The following is a 16,125-nucleotide window of genomic DNA, read 5'->3' as shown; positions in this document are numbered from 1 at the left end:
AAGAAAAAAAGAAAAAAGAAAAATCCATGAACAAAGACCCAAATGCATATAAAAAAACACAATTCTTTATAATGTTTTCTTGTTTCCATTTCCATCTTTAATGAAAGTGAGATCTTGTTGTTGTGTTCATGGGAGATGATTTCGAACGATTAGGACAAGAACCCACCTTCATCCCACTGTCACCATCTGCAGTTTCAACCCAATCACCAAAACCAATAAAAAGAGAATCAACAATAGCCTCACATGTTTCTACTCCTATGCATTAGAAATTCAAATTGGACAATGCTTCCTATCTTGATGTATTTTATATTAATTTTATTTTATCTCCAAAAGCAAAATGATTCAAGGAGAAGAAAACAGAAATTTTTAATTTTTACTGAATTTCATTAACAGTGAAGACCTCATGAGGCCGCATTCGCCAACCAGCGGAGAGCATTAGAGCGTGCATCAAGCGGTCCACACTAATAAATAGCCAGGCTCGATAATCAGGCCACTTCACTCGTCAGGTGGAACTCACATTTAAAAAAGAACAATGAACATTTTAAAAGAATTACCAGGAGTCTACATTCAACTAAAGCATGTGGCCTGCCCAATGATGCACAAGCCTGATTCTCAGGCCACATCATTTACCCAATGGGGCCCATGTCATGCACTGCTCTAACATCAGGGATGGATGCATGTGGGCTTAGTAAAGCATGTACTAAATTTCTACAGAAAAATATCATCCGTCTATTTATGATAGTTTCACTGCAAGATCTGCATGGAATATACATTTATGAAAGGAGAGAAAACAGGGCTTACATTAGTTTTCTACAATGTATCTCCACTCATAGGTAATGTCTTCAGAAGCCTCCTTGGTTGATTTTGAGGTGAAGACCAACAAATGCTGGTTCTTACTAATCATATCATCGATGATGGGCTAATCCTGCCCATTTTTAGGCATCCCTGATACCGGAAACCAAAATTTCCTAAGGCTGGCGGCATTGAATACCTAAGTTAGGCCTTGAGGTGATGTGACATAATCTTCTATGAAGATTGTGATGATCTCCGATGGGTTGGAATCGAGGAACACTTTAATTTCTTTCAGCACATTAATAGCAGGTTGCTGTTAATCAGATAGGTTAATCAGAATTCAATCATTTCATTAGATTTATATAAAAGGAATTTGTTGCGACTTACGAATGCTATCAAATCGTAGCATTGGCCTCTAAAGGAGTGTTGGACGTAGGCCAGTGGGGCCCACTAGTGAGCAATCACTAGTGGGTGGGTCCCATAAGTTTAGGCTTCTTCCGGCCTCTTCCTTTCTGTTAAGATTTCAAATTCAAAATTGAATTTGATTTTGGATGGGAGACGGAGAAGACCGGATAATCTGGTCTCATCCCATCTCATTCCTTTCCTATAAAAAGGGATGAGCTTTTCTCTCATAAAGGGCATCAATCATAAGAGATACCAAGAGTATATAGAAAGATATAGTGTGCACAGCAATCTGTCCATTTTGGCTTGTCCTTGGGATGATCTAATCCATATATCGTGATCCGGGGCCATCTATACCATAGGATCAGAGGTGTGAATAGATCCATCTGCTCCAGTGGTAGATAGGCGGGCCGTTGGAGCGTTAATCTTCTGCTTTGTGAGGGTTCCATATCGTGTAGACCATCAGATCTTGAGGGCTCACACTTCCACGCTTCCCAACAGTGGTATCAGAGTATGATCAGGTGGGCTTTATATGATTGGCAGGACAATCATGGCCCAATGCTTATGACCCAAGGCCCGACCCTTGTCCAGGCTAAAGTAGACCTGGTCAAGCCCATTACCACCCTTTGGGCCACCTGTACATGGGGACGCCATAATCATGCAATGGTATGCAAACTGGCAGTAAAATTAAATGTTGTGGTCCACCAAACCAACGATCGCCACCACTATGTGGGCCCCACATGCACAATCTGATTAGCCAAGAGAAAGCTTTCCCTCATCGATCCACGCTTACCGTGTAGGGTGGGACTTTCAAAGTGACTCCCACCCCTTAAGAGGTTTCAATGGTAGACGTTCAATCCCTACTGCATTCAACTAATGTGGGTCTGATCATAAGGTATGAGTTGTATCCAAACCGTCCATTCATTTGGCGAGCTCGGATTTAGACTTGATAATTACATGTCTTATATTTCTTCTTAAGTCTAAATCCAAACCGGCAGTAAAATTAAATGTTGTGCCGGCCCAAACCAAACTCACTGCCAATCATATAAAGCCCACCTAATCATACTCTAGATAATAGCACTCCATGCAGATTGGATGGGAATGATTCACAGTTTGGATTACACAAACACATCTTGGATGGTTAGGATTTCTATATCAGTGTGATTTTAGAGATGTCACGCCCCAAACTTAGAAACCAGGCTCACAAAATTCCTGATCACTGAACCCAGTGTCAACAGCCTCTGTAGTACCCCATTCTCGGCTTCCAATGCCCATGCACCAGATTCCGATCTTGGGATCCTACAAGGAGGATTTTTGACATGAATTTGTCTCATAAGAAGCATAACCATAAGTATACCCAAATCATAAGAACAACATCATCACCACTTATCCACTAATAAAAACATTCGAGTACAATGCTAAAAGGGAAATGCATGCATATAATAAAATCTCCACAAAGCTCGGCCGCATGCTCCTGCTCCTGCTCAGCTACGACTACGTCGACATGTCACCTTCACACATCTATCATGCATAAGCTTATAGAAAGCTTAGAGGGTGGTGTAAGTGTGTGCGCAAGATAAGTGCCAAACATGCAAATATCAGAGTAAGCGGAAATACTAGCAAGTCCATAAAAATGTCATCAACCTCATCCGGGATATGCAATGCAAAAATATAATAAGCCAATGTCATATACTAAGAAAGTAATGTGGAAACATAATAAGTCAAATATCAGATAACAAGGATGCAATACAATATACAATTCTGAAGAGCTATGAATACCATCAACCTCATCTAAGTCATATTGTAATGCCCTAAAAATCGGGGGTCGAGCAGGAGCCCAACTCTCGAGTTTCAACACATCACTTATGCAACATAGAAAATAATGATTAAATGTTGTCTGTATTAGTGCCTTAAACATGAGTGAGATTATACCAAACAACATATCATACTTCAGAGACAGTTAAATTACGCAAGCGGAAGACTGTGATAAGTATATAAAATGTATAAACTATTATAAGTCTCCAAAGTGTGAACATGTTACCAGGTTAAATATATACATATATACTCCCAAAATAGACAAAATGAATATACATGGGTGCTCCAAAATGTAAAATGACAAGTGTAATGACATCTAGATAGCATCCCTGCAACCTCGTCGATTCGAACACGGTTTACATAGACCTGCCTGATAGCTGCATATAGGAGAACTCCTCATCATCATAAAAGTCCAGCTCTGCCTCGAAAGCATTGCCATCATCTGCATCTACAACAGGGTCTGGTTGGTGTTTAAAACACCGTCCCAGAACGTGGGAGTGAGTGATCAACTCAGTGGAGCCATAAAGTAAAGGTTAACATGTTATCAATTCAGTCAAGTAATAGTGATAAAGCAGTACAACACTTATGTCCTAATGCTCTTGTTAATGCAAAGATGATATGTGATAATGATGTATACCCTCGCCTGCACTCCCTCTGCGACATTATCCCACGATCGCGGCATGTAACACTCTCACTGTGCTCAACTCCAACGCCAAAGGCACATGCAATGCGGTGCATGTGTGTGATTAACCAAGTTCTTAATTAGACATATTCATACAACAGGATTCGGAAGCTAAGGCACCTCCCTTTATATCATATACCCAAACATTGATCCATCTAGGGTCATCAATCCTAGTAGTCACATATGATAGGCAGTTTCCAGGTCGTTACGGAGCGGCTTGTCACCTCAGCGCAGGCCTGGTTTATACTCGAGGTCACTACAGAAAGGTTCGTCACCTTAGCGTAGTCCTAGTGTATACTCGTGGTCACTACGGGCTCATCACCTGATCATAGGCCGACAGCTCGAATACAGTGTCCCATACACCACCATATTCGACTCATGAGTTTGGGTTGCTCACTGGTCACTACGGGGAGGCTCGTCACCCCAGCGTAGGCCGATAGCTCGACCACGGTGTCCCGATGCACCACCATGTCTTGCTCATGAGTCTTATCGAATCGAGGTACTAAGGTTAAGCGGGATCTTCACTGGTAAGTTGGTACCTTAGATTCAAGCAGTAGCGTCCATACATGCTAAACATGTAATGGGTCAATCGGGTTACTTGACAAGCTCGGTTAGTACGAGCGTACGTTGACTTGGTTGACATAGAGTGCATAAGTACTCCGTGTGGCCTAACCACTGTCGGCAAATCTGTGTATGATTCGGATTCCTCGAACACATCTGATGTGGTGGAACGACCTCGGCCACTAACTCAGGAATCTTTACCGATCACCTGGACTACGTCGTAGCCCCAAACACACTCTAAACAATAGCATTCACATGTGATAGTCAAAGACAACATGTAACAACTAAAACTGAATATAGTCTTACTTGAGCATTTCAACAAAACACATACCACATATTACCATACATAGGCATTTCATCCCTAAACCACATAGTAGTAAGATAGGTTACATAGAGGAAACTGTAACCATCGATAAAGGAGTTGAGAGTCCCATCTCACCACCCTCATTACATACCTTTACACAAGCATTTTCTCATTCAAGCATTTTATCAAACACTTAGACTACACATATCACACATATGTAAATAAATTAGTAAAACACATATTACAGCAAATCCCTTCACATAGGGGTTGCCATGTGCACAACAATTATGTATTTACAATCAATAATCGTGGCGAGTACGAATCCAAATTTCATGTTCATTCAAACATTTCAACAAACACATGGAATGCGTTATAAATCAACATAGTCTATATATAAGCATATGTATGGAAAACCTCGTATCTAAGCACATGTGATAGCAATCAAGCCAGTCATAAATCATTACTGACATTGAAAGCCTTGAAAACCATAACCTAAACATTTATAGTCCGCACCTTTTGCCGGTAGACTCGTAACGAATTCAGTTTAAACACTAAGTCTCGCCTACGACACAACGACAACCTATAGCATGAAATATGTTAGCTACTTCAACAGTTACTCTATTTGAATCCCTGAAGCATATTTGAGGTTAGGATTTCTTACCCAAGAATGGAGTCGGAAACATCGGGAGAGCAATACAAACAGCGTGATTCGGTACATGGAGCGATGGGATCGAGTCCCAGGAACTAACTCTCACTCTCTCTCTCTTCTCCTCACTTTCTCCCTTTCTTTTCTCTCTTCTTTCTCCTAGGGTTTATAGAATTCGTATGGCAAGGGGGAGAGAGGGTTTAAGGCCCTTATATAGGCATAAAATTGATGGGAATGGCCCCAGGGCCATGGTATACTTAGGTTATAGTCAAAGATTGGCCGCTTCGGTCCAACGGAGCTGTTCTGGAGGTCCCTTTTCTACATGCGGTAGGACTTAAGCTCCCTGACATTGGATCTAGGTCAGGTTAAGATCTCGGTCCAATCAGATCAGTGGATTGGCTGCTTGGGACCAGTTTCAGTTCAACGGTCACCGGTACTCGATTAGGGTCACAAGTGCACTGACATGTGTTGGAAATTTTCCCTGATCCAAGGGTGTAATTGGGTCAGAATCCTTAAATTCAGCCTGTAAGCGAACGACTCAATTCACTTAAGTTTCAGTTCATTTTCTAAAGATATTCGTATTTCTCACACACTTCGCTCTAGGTTCATGTTATGCGTTTCTGGATACCTTTAGGACTTGATTTCCGAGATGGTTGCCAAGTCGAGCAAGGTGGTCATAACCGTATGGATTTGGGGAAATCGGACTTCCGACGCGCTGTCCAGGTCCGATACGGAGTTTCAATGCGCTCCCAAGAGCAATTGGGTTTTGAGATGGATCATAAGTTTTTAGGCAATGTAGCGTTAGCGATCCTCCAAATTTTGGGTCATACAGATCGTATTTAAAGTGATTAGTACTAATTTCACAGATAATCTAGTTTAGCACCTAATTAATCCACATCTAATTTCTAAAGGATTTGGTCTTTAGTGTTTCTGCCTGAGGTGGTACTCGGGTCTTTGTACGAATTTTTCCGAGACGTTACACATATAAATGCAAAACATAGCAACCCAAAGTGCCAGATATCACGGATTAATGCAAAATGCAGTGCGAATGAAATAACCAAGTTGAAGTGTGAAGTCGGGATGATAGTACGTAGTATCGCAGGCTAAGGGGTCCATCACAAGGGACTTCTATCCAAAACGGTCCCATACCTAAATTTGGATAGATAGACTCAATGCGGTAAACTCCTGATCTCAGGTTAGTCGCGCGCCTCAATTGAAATCATGGCCATTGCGAAGGTACACACGATGACTTGATTTTACACCATCAGCCCGAGTGGACAGCAAATGAATGAATGAATGCGTAAAATGCTGAGTATGCAACTCCTGCTCCACAAATCAGTACTGTACATCGCTAGGATCATCATCGGGGTCTAGTACACTTCAAACTGGGTACCGTCGAGGCCGGCAGCATAGCCCAACGAGTGAAAAAGACCTCACTACCCGCCTACTAGTAGTATACCAATGCCTACCCGGCTTGTCGATAGTGGACCCATTTGGGAGCTGGTCAAACTCAGCCTAGCTTACAGCCCCCTCACTCAGGCAGATAAGGCCACACCCCCTCCCAATCGATCACAACACAGTGGGGGACGCGGCCTATTGGTATTCACTACTTGGGCCCTCATGTATCCACTCGGTCTAGACGTTGGGGCATCTCCTGACCACAGAAGTTTAGGGACTTTCACCCACGGACATCCAAAGTGCCTAGATGCTCGAACCAAACATTTTTGATGTCCCATCTGGCCATCCATGACATGCCTGTGGAGGCCATAGCCCTGATGTTGCTATGGCGTATAGTAATCACAATCACACAATAAAAGATGCAGGAGTCACGCATTCTAATCATGCATCAATCCTGTGTATACCGTGCACTCATGTGGGATAACTCCACCTATTAGGGAGTCCTATGAACCACCTGCACTATTGCATATGCAATGGTCAATCACATCTCATAACAAACATGCAGATGATGCGTATGGTTATGTATCATGGTGTTAAGCTGTCACATACTCATAATCGGTATTAATAACCAGCCTCAACAATCAGCCTTGATAATCGACCTCAATATCCGGCCTCGAAATCGACCTCAGCAATCAGCCTCGATAATCGGCCTCAACAATCAGTCTCGATAATTGGCCTCGATATCTATCCTCAATAATCGGCCTTGATATCCATCCTCAATTATCGGCCTCGACGATCGTCTCTATAATCGGCCTTGACAATCGGCCTCGATATCCGGCCTCAATAATCGGCCTCGACAATCAGCCTCAATAATTGGCCTAACAAAGGGCCTAAGAGAAGGTCACAATGTGGACATTTAACCATTATTATCTATTAATGTGGACATTTAACTAACATTGCTCCTAATGAGTGGCCCACATAGGGCCAAACATATAGTGGGGCCCATGGCCTCACATAAGGGCCTTACATATCGCATTGGGCCTCACATATCACAATGGGCCACATCTCATGGGCTACATATACAACACATCAAGCCTCATCGTGTAGACTTCATATACAACAAATCGGGCTTTACTCATGGGCTGCATGTATATCACAATTGGCCTCGGCACATGGGCCAAATATACATCACAATAGGTCACATCTCACGAGCCTCATATACATTGCAATGGGCCACAACAATGGGTCTCATATACATCAAGTGGGCTGCATCATATGTGCCGCACCAATGGGCCTCATAAACACCAAGTGGGCCACATCAACAGGTCGCACCAATGGGCTTCATAAACATCAAGTTGGCCATATTAACGAGTTGCACCAATGGGCTTAATATGCATCACAATGGCCGCTCACACGGGCCTGATATACATCACAATGGGCCCCATCACCTGGCCCTCAAATGCATCACAATGGGCCTCATCACTTGGGCCCAATATACATCACAATGGGCCGCACAGCAGGGCCTCATGTACAATCTCAATGGGCCTCACAAGATAGACAGTTAACACATACATCACGACGAGTCCCACATTTACACACATACACATTGGGCCTCACACACAACAAATGGGCCTCACATGCTACAGATGGGCCACATATTTACACCATATGTCTATTTTTAGAGATCATTTTAGAGTATTACTCAAAAGTGAATCATATCGAGAGATCATCTGGACCACAACACAAATAACAGTGGAGATAATGATTTTCACTCTTAAACAATGTACAAGGCCCACCACAACGTTTATTTTCTAACCAATCTCTTCATAAGGTCACAAAGGCCTGAATTAAGAGGGAAAACAATTTCATATTGATCCAGGACTTCTGTGACCCCAAACAATTTTAAGGGTGGGCGTTCAATCTCCACTGATTTTTGCTGTGTAGTCCACCTAGTATACAGTTGTATATAACATATACATCACGGCGTGCACCATCGTCCAACCATCTGGACGGTGGGAATTGCAAACTAGGCGGACAACACTGATGTAAAATAGATGGACGACATTGATAAACACATGCATCATGTGGAGTCCACACATGCGTGGGTTCCACGGTTGCACTACAGCATGGATAAAACACATATATATCATGTGTGGCCCACGGATGCACGGTGTGGATATAACACGTATCACGTGATCAGTCCCACTGATCATACAACAGCTGTATAGCTGAGTGAGATACACTAACCGATCCTCTTCCCACCGTCTAGTGATTGGACGGTGAGGATATACAATACATCATTACGGTGGGCCGCACAGATAGGCGGTGTGGATCAAACCACGTTGCACACAACAACTATATAGCTGGTGTGCGGTAGACCAACCAATCCACTACAACGGTAGACCCACCATAATATTTTATTATATTATTAATATATATTATATATATAATATATACATTGAGGTGTGCCACATATAGGTGGATGGTGTTGATGAAACACACGTCTGGTGGGTTCCAGTGTCCTCAGTTGCTGGACGGTGTTGATGCCACATGACATCATGGTGGGGACCCATGACCTGGACGGTCAGGATCAGACCCCGATAACGTGCTGACGTCAATCAGCTATATAGCTGGTGCGTGGTAGCCCAGCCAATCCGTTTCCACAGTAAGTGGGTCCCACGTGGGGCCCACCCTAATGTTTATTTTCCATCTCATCTATTCATAAGGTCACAAAGACCTGAATAAAGAGGAAAAACAAGTTTCATATCGATCCAAAACTTCTGTGACCCAAAAAGGGCTCAATGGTAGACTTTCAATCTCTAGCTGATTTTTGGTGGTGTGGACCACCTGAGTTCCGTGTATGGCTAATTTTTGGGGTATCCCTATTTCTAAATGGGACCTAACAAATGCATGGTGTAAATGATCGACAGACATCGTGGTGGGAGCCTATCTCATAAGCAGTAAGACGCTGCTTACTGCAGCGTCCTCGGGATGTTGGTAGTAACAGCGTCGGTTCTCTTTTTTGATAATTTTCATAGGTGGGGCCCACATCAGGATGATCCAGTCCGTTGGTTGGATTTCCAGGCTCGGGACAAGTGTAATGAGCCCAATATTGGATATGTTTTGGTGTGTAGAAACATCACAGTGGGCCCTAACAGTTTAAATCACCCAAAACCACTATTTTTTACATTATAGCCCCCCAGAGATTCTTATTAGCTTCGTTTTTCAGCTCAATGCTTAAAATGAGTTGGGAAAAAGGGTGGACGGTGTGGATTAGATACATTCATCAAGGTAAGGTCCATGTGTGTGGACGGTGTGAATATATATAAAATACATACATCACGTGGGTTCCCTGGGAGCACGGTGTGCACTTAACACATATACCACAGTGGGTTTCCACCGTCCAGTGATGGCATGGTTGGAACGCATACATCTGGTGGGTCCACATGTGTGGCCCACCCGCTTGTATCAAGCTGACATTTGTGTTTTCCTCCAATCAGGCCCGTCTAAACGGACTGCCAGGTGGGCCCACTCGGTGGATGGCATGGATAAAATACATTCATCATGGTGGGTTGCAAAATTTGGAAGAGAGATAGTGAGAGAGAGAGAAAGAGAGAGAGAGATGGTGTAGTGGAGGGACCCCGCCATTATGAGCCCCTCATATGATTACAACACATACATCAAATTGGGTCCCATCTTAAGTGGGCCATTAAATTGAAAATCAATGGTAGATCATCCATTGATTGGCCTTCTTCTTTAGCTCCTTGGACTCCTCGACTCCTAAGCTCCTTCTTTAATGAAAGATGATGAAAGTTAGATGGCTAGGATGGGAGATGAGGGGTAGGAAGTGGGCTATTAAATTGAAAATCTATGTCTTGTGTAATTTATGTCTTGTGTAGCTCATTGGTATATATGATCAAGACATTGCATCACCTCTCTAAACATGTTGCTTCAAGTCAAGAACAAAGATTTATTTCAAACCATTTCAAGAAATGCAAGTACAAGATACAACGAAAGAAGTGATCTTGTTCAAAGACTCAAGTTAGTGTACAACTCGAAATGAAGTGTAATTCAAGCTCTAGAAGATATCAAGTTCAATGTTACATTAAGTATAGAGATCCCAAGCTTTACAATCTTCAAAGGTCAACTATCATATGATGTCTCGATGTTCATATCTCACTTTCTAGGTATGATTGACCTTAGATTGACCATAGGGTAGGTCATTTTGTATACATAATTCATATTGAATCTTTTTATATGAATTTGGTCTGTTATGAGACTAGTCCTGGACCCTGTTCGACTATCCTGGAACTGGCTCGACCAGTCTAAGAAATTTTAAGACCAGTCCTAAGTTGTTGCAATTTTTTAGAAATTTTTAGTTGAGCTACGACCAGTCCTAGAGTCTTCTCAACCGGTCGTGTGAATAGTGCTTGAATTATTCACGACTTGTCGTGCACCTTCGACTCAAACTCCAGCAACTAAACTTGGTGCCTCATGACTCGTCGTGGGTTGGTCACGACCAGTCATGGAGGGCTCACGACTAGTCGTGGACGACCTTCGACCAGTTGTAGAACAGTTTTATCCGATCGCGCTTAAAATTTTAAAAATCGATTTCTTCTACGACCAATCGTACTGTCCTCAGGACCAATCATAGACGAGTTTCTGCAACTATAAATAGACGATGAATTTCAGAGTTTGATAATCCAATTCGAGTAAAATCAAGGCATCACTCTGAGATAAGTTTGTGTTCATTTTAAGCTAATTTGTGCATATTTAATATTCTCTTTTGTTAGCTTTATTGTTTTGATTTTGTTTCTATATTCCAATCTGAATTGAAAAGTGGAATTGTGATATTCCTTCTTCTTGGAATCAAAATCAAATATAGCTAGCCCAACTGGTTTAATTTAAAATCAATCTAGAACATAGAACTATTTCTTAAGTGAGTATTGGACATTGAACTTCTATTCGAACTTCTACTCCGACTTGGTTCTTCCGGGCTACAACAAAAGGAGAAATCCAAGTATTTTACTTTATTGTAAATTTCATTCTTTTGGTTTTATTTGAGATTAAGCCAGAAAAATCTCAATCTGTTGGTTATCTGAGGAGAGCCAGAAAACTCAGAAGTGGGGTTTTTTGAATAGTGTAAGCTCATTTGAAAGACATAATTGTGAAGGTTTTAGGTGAACCTGAGAAACCTATTTTCATAGTGAACGCTAATATCCACTGAGTGAGGATATTAGGAGTGGAGTAGCAAGCTGTGTGGCCATTGTTTAACAGTTGGTGAACACACAGGTGAACCACTATAACTCTTTGTGTTTTGTGGATGTGTGATTTATTTTCTATCTTTTATCATTTAAAGTTTGTGGAATGTATGTGTGGATGTGAATGTTGTAATATTTACATTTCAAGCATGTGGGGAATGTTGTAATAGTTTAATATTTCTATTCCTTGCTATTTATTTATTCCTCTTCAATTTGAGTTTTTGATACAAAGAACTTTCTAGAAATAAGATTGTCCTGCTCTAAACCCTTTGTTTTTATGGTGTAAGGTTGTCCTTAGAACAACATTTGTATCAATCTCTCAATACTTGATTATTGAGGCTGCTTTTCATTTCTGCATTGTGAATTGATTTCCTTTATTTGGCTATCATATTCTTTTATTCCGCTGTTAAAGGTTAAATTTGGCATAGTCCTATTCACCCCCCCTCTCTAGGACATATAGCTTGGCCTTTTCAAGTGGTATCAAAGCCTAATAACTCTTTTTAATTCTTTATATTTGAATTTATTTCCTAAGCTATTTATAAGATGTCAAATTTTGATAGCCTTTCAGTCACTAGGCCTCCACCATTTGATGGCACCAATTATGCCTATTAGAAAGCCAGGATGAGTATTTTCTTTAAATCCGTGGATGAAAGCGTGTGGCAAGCCACAGTGACTGAATGGACCCCTCCTACCACTGAAGTAACTGGTATTGATGGATCAAAATCAATGAAAGTCTCACCTTATAAAACATAATTTATTAAGCATCTCTCAAATATGCGATAATAATCATAGTGTAAAATTCACTAACCAAGGGTGTGAAATTTTAAATAAAAATGTTCTGTAATATTAACTGGTCGCAGAAATTCTGAGAAATGCTACATTGTTAGTGATTCAAGCTCATCTAATCTATCATGCTACATGGTCCATACCGATGAAACCAAATTATGGCGTAAACGCCTCGGACATGTATACTACCATAACTTGTATAGATTGAGTAAAAGAGAACTGATAAAAGGTCTACCCAAATTATAGAAAGTGGATAAAATATGTGGCGAGTGCTAATTAGTAAACAAACCAGGAGTGCTCACAAAAAGGTGAACTCTAAAGCCACATCTAAACCACTCGAACTTCTCCACATGGATCTCATTGGACCAAGTAGAACGGAGAGTTGAGGTGGCAAGAAGTACATTCTGGTGATAGTAGATGACTTTACCAGATATACTTGGCTAGTCTTCTTAAGAGAGAAATTAGAAACTCTCGATGAAGTAAAAAGAGTACTTAAACGTATCCAAACAGAAAAAGAATCACAAGTCTCTAAAATTCATAGTGATCATGGTTCGAAATTTGAAAATAGCGATTTTGAGAAGTTTTGCAGTGATCAGGGAATACCACATGAATTTTCTACACCCAAAACACCTCAAAAAAATGAGGTAGTGGAAAGGAAAAATAAAATGCTTCAAGAAATGACAAATGTAATGCTAAATAGTATGAAGCTTCCTAAAAATCTTTGGGCTGAAGCTATAAATATTGCTTGTTATATAATCAACAACGTTTATACTAGAAAATCGAATAGTGAAACAACTTATGAAATATGGTTTGATAAGAAGCCTATTGTCAAATACTTTCGTGTTTTCGGCAGCAAGTGCTACATTTTACGTGGCCGAGAAAATATGGGTAAATTTGACACCAAAAGTGATGAAGGGATATTTTTAGGGTATGCTCTGTATAGTCGATCTATCGAGTTCTTAACAAGAGGACTGGTGTAATTGAAGAGTCCATTAATGTGGTTATAGATGATCACTTGAATACACCTGTCTCAAGTTTAGAAAATGATGAAGTTGTTTTAATCGATAAATCAGACTCTTCATCTAGTCAAAATAACACTGAGCTGAGAACTGTTAAAGACCATCTATCTAATCAAATCCTTGAAAATCATCTCACAGGTGTGCGCACTCGTAAACAACTTGAAGATATGTGTAAGTACATATGCTTTACATCTCAGATAGAACTGGCTAACGTAAAAGAAGCTTTTACTAATGAAAACTGGATGGTAGCGATATAAGAAGAGTTCAATCAGTTTGTAAGAAATGATGTTTGGTACTTAGTTCCAAGACCAAAAGATAAACACATTATCGGAACAAAATGGATTTTTAAAAATAAGTCTGATGAACTTGGTAATATTATTAGAAATAAGGCTAGGCTGGTTGTACAAGGGTACAATCAAATTGAAAGTATCGATTATGATGAGACCTTTGCCCTAGTAGCTCATCTTGAATCAATCAGACTATTCCTATCCATTGCGTGCTTTAGATAGTTGAAAATTTACCAAATGGATGTAAAGAGTGCATTCTTAAATGTTGATTTACATGAAGAAGTGTATGTTGAACAACCAACGGGTTTTGAAGACCCTAAGAATGCTAATAATGTCTATTGCTTGAAAAAGGTACTCTACGGTTTGAAACAAGCTCCCAGGGCATGGTATGAAAAGTTGACTAAGTTTTTACTAAGTCATAACTTTATAATGGGAAGTGTTGATAAGACATTATTTGTAAAGAAACATAATGATTATATACTAATAATTCAAATCTATGTTGATGACATTATCTATGGATCTACCTGTGCTAACATGACTGTTGAATTTGCAGATCTTATGAAGTTTAAATTCTAATTTGAGCATAGTTGGAGAACTAAACTATTTCCTATGGTTGCAAGTCAAAAAGCTACCTGATGGTTTCTTTATCTCTCAAACCAAATATGCTCTGAATTTAGTTAAAAAGTTCGGATTGGAGAGTGAGAAAAATTTTGATACTCTAATGAGTACTACTCTAAAACTCTCTAAGGATTCAATAGGTAAAAGTATAGATCCTAAGTTGTATCGCAGTATGATAGGTTGTTTACTTTGTTTAACTGCGAGCCAACCTGATATTGCATTTAGCTTAGGAATTTGTGCTAAATATCAGTCTAATCCTAAAGAGTCACATCTGATTACTGTTAAGCGAATTATGCGATATGTCGGTAGTTCCGTAAATCTTGGTCTCTGGTATCCACATGATACTAGTGTGCAATTAGCTGGTTACATGGATGCTGATTGGGCTGGTAATATTGATGATTGTAAATCAACCAGCGGTGGTTGTTTCTATATAGGGAACTGTTTAGTTTCTTGGCTAAGTAAGAAACAAAGTTCCATATCGCTCTCCACAGCTGAGGCTGAATATATTGCTACTGTTAATGCATGTACTCAGCTTGTGTGGGTGAAAAGAATGCTAAGCGATTACGGAATTGCGCAAGAATCCATGGTTTTATATTGTGATAATTCAAGTGCAATTAATATCTTTAAAAATCCAATCTAGCATTCACGAACCAAGCATATTAACATTAGATATCACTATATTCATGAATTAGTGGAAGACAAGACAATTTCTTTGGATTATATTCCGACCGAGACTCAACTTGCAGACATATTCACAAAATCGCTTGACAAAAGCAGGTTTGCTAAATTGAAATTTGATCTTGGTATGTAAAATATGAATTGATGATTTATGTCTTTCTGTATCATAATGCATATAATTATTATGTTGAAATTTTTAGAATTTAAATTTTATGAAAAATTGCACACTTTGTGTTGTGCAAGACTAGTCGAGTACATACTCAACCAGTCGTGACACAACCGGTCGAGCATGTACTCGACCCGTCATGAAACATGGGTTTAACCTTTTATTTGGAAAAAATCACTTTTTTCTTCATTTGGGTCTTCTTCTCTAACGAGCCCTACCTCGACTGGTGGAACCCATCTTCGATCCCTTTGTGGTTAGTGCTTTATTTTTATTTTTCTTGTAGATTTAAGTCCTTTGCACTTTCTTTTCTTCATTTATATGGTTTATTTCATGCTTTATGATTGATTTGAGGGTTTTCTATAAAAAATTAATCTACAAGAAACCCATCTTGCCTCCTTAGTAATCTTTTTATTCCTTGATTTCTGTATTGCAATGGAGGGTAGAACCAAGAAGAAAGGATCTCGTGGTCTCTCTTCATCTCGTTCGGATCCTATCATGGTGCGCCATCTTCGATCACCCGAGGATGATCCCAAGCATGTGTGGGATATCCAGTTATGCAATGTGATAGTAGAACGGACTGCTAATCCTGATTATTTGGCTCCATTTGGTATTGTTCCTCTCCTCCAGTCTGTAGGATGGGATAACATACTTTATTGAGGTGGGCTGGCATACCGCTCTATTGCACAGGCTATGTATACTTGCATTACTGA

The 16,125-nt window shown here is 40.3% G+C and overlaps 1 long non-coding RNA gene across 1 annotated transcript; it reads right to left on the bottom strand.

The window, feature by feature from the left end:
* Positions 1-142: 142 nt before the first annotated feature.
* LOC131220446 (uncharacterized) lies at positions 143-1,219 on the bottom strand. The gene is made up of 3 exons (XR_009158584.1): positions 1,180-1,219; positions 802-1,105; positions 143-186 (listed from the first exon to the last, which is right to left on the bottom strand). It is a non-coding gene; the product is annotated as an uncharacterized LOC131220446 (long non-coding RNA).
* Positions 1,220-16,125: the final 14,906 nt, after the last annotated feature.

The sequence above is a fragment of the Magnolia sinica genome, chromosome 12 (assembly GCF_029962835.1).
Source record: "Magnolia sinica isolate HGM2019 chromosome 12, MsV1, whole genome shotgun sequence".
NCBI lineage: Eukaryota > Viridiplantae > Streptophyta > Magnoliopsida > Magnoliales > Magnoliaceae > Magnolia > Magnolia sinica.
Note: the sequence above shows the minus strand (reverse complement) of the source record. Positions and strands in the feature narration are given on the sequence as shown.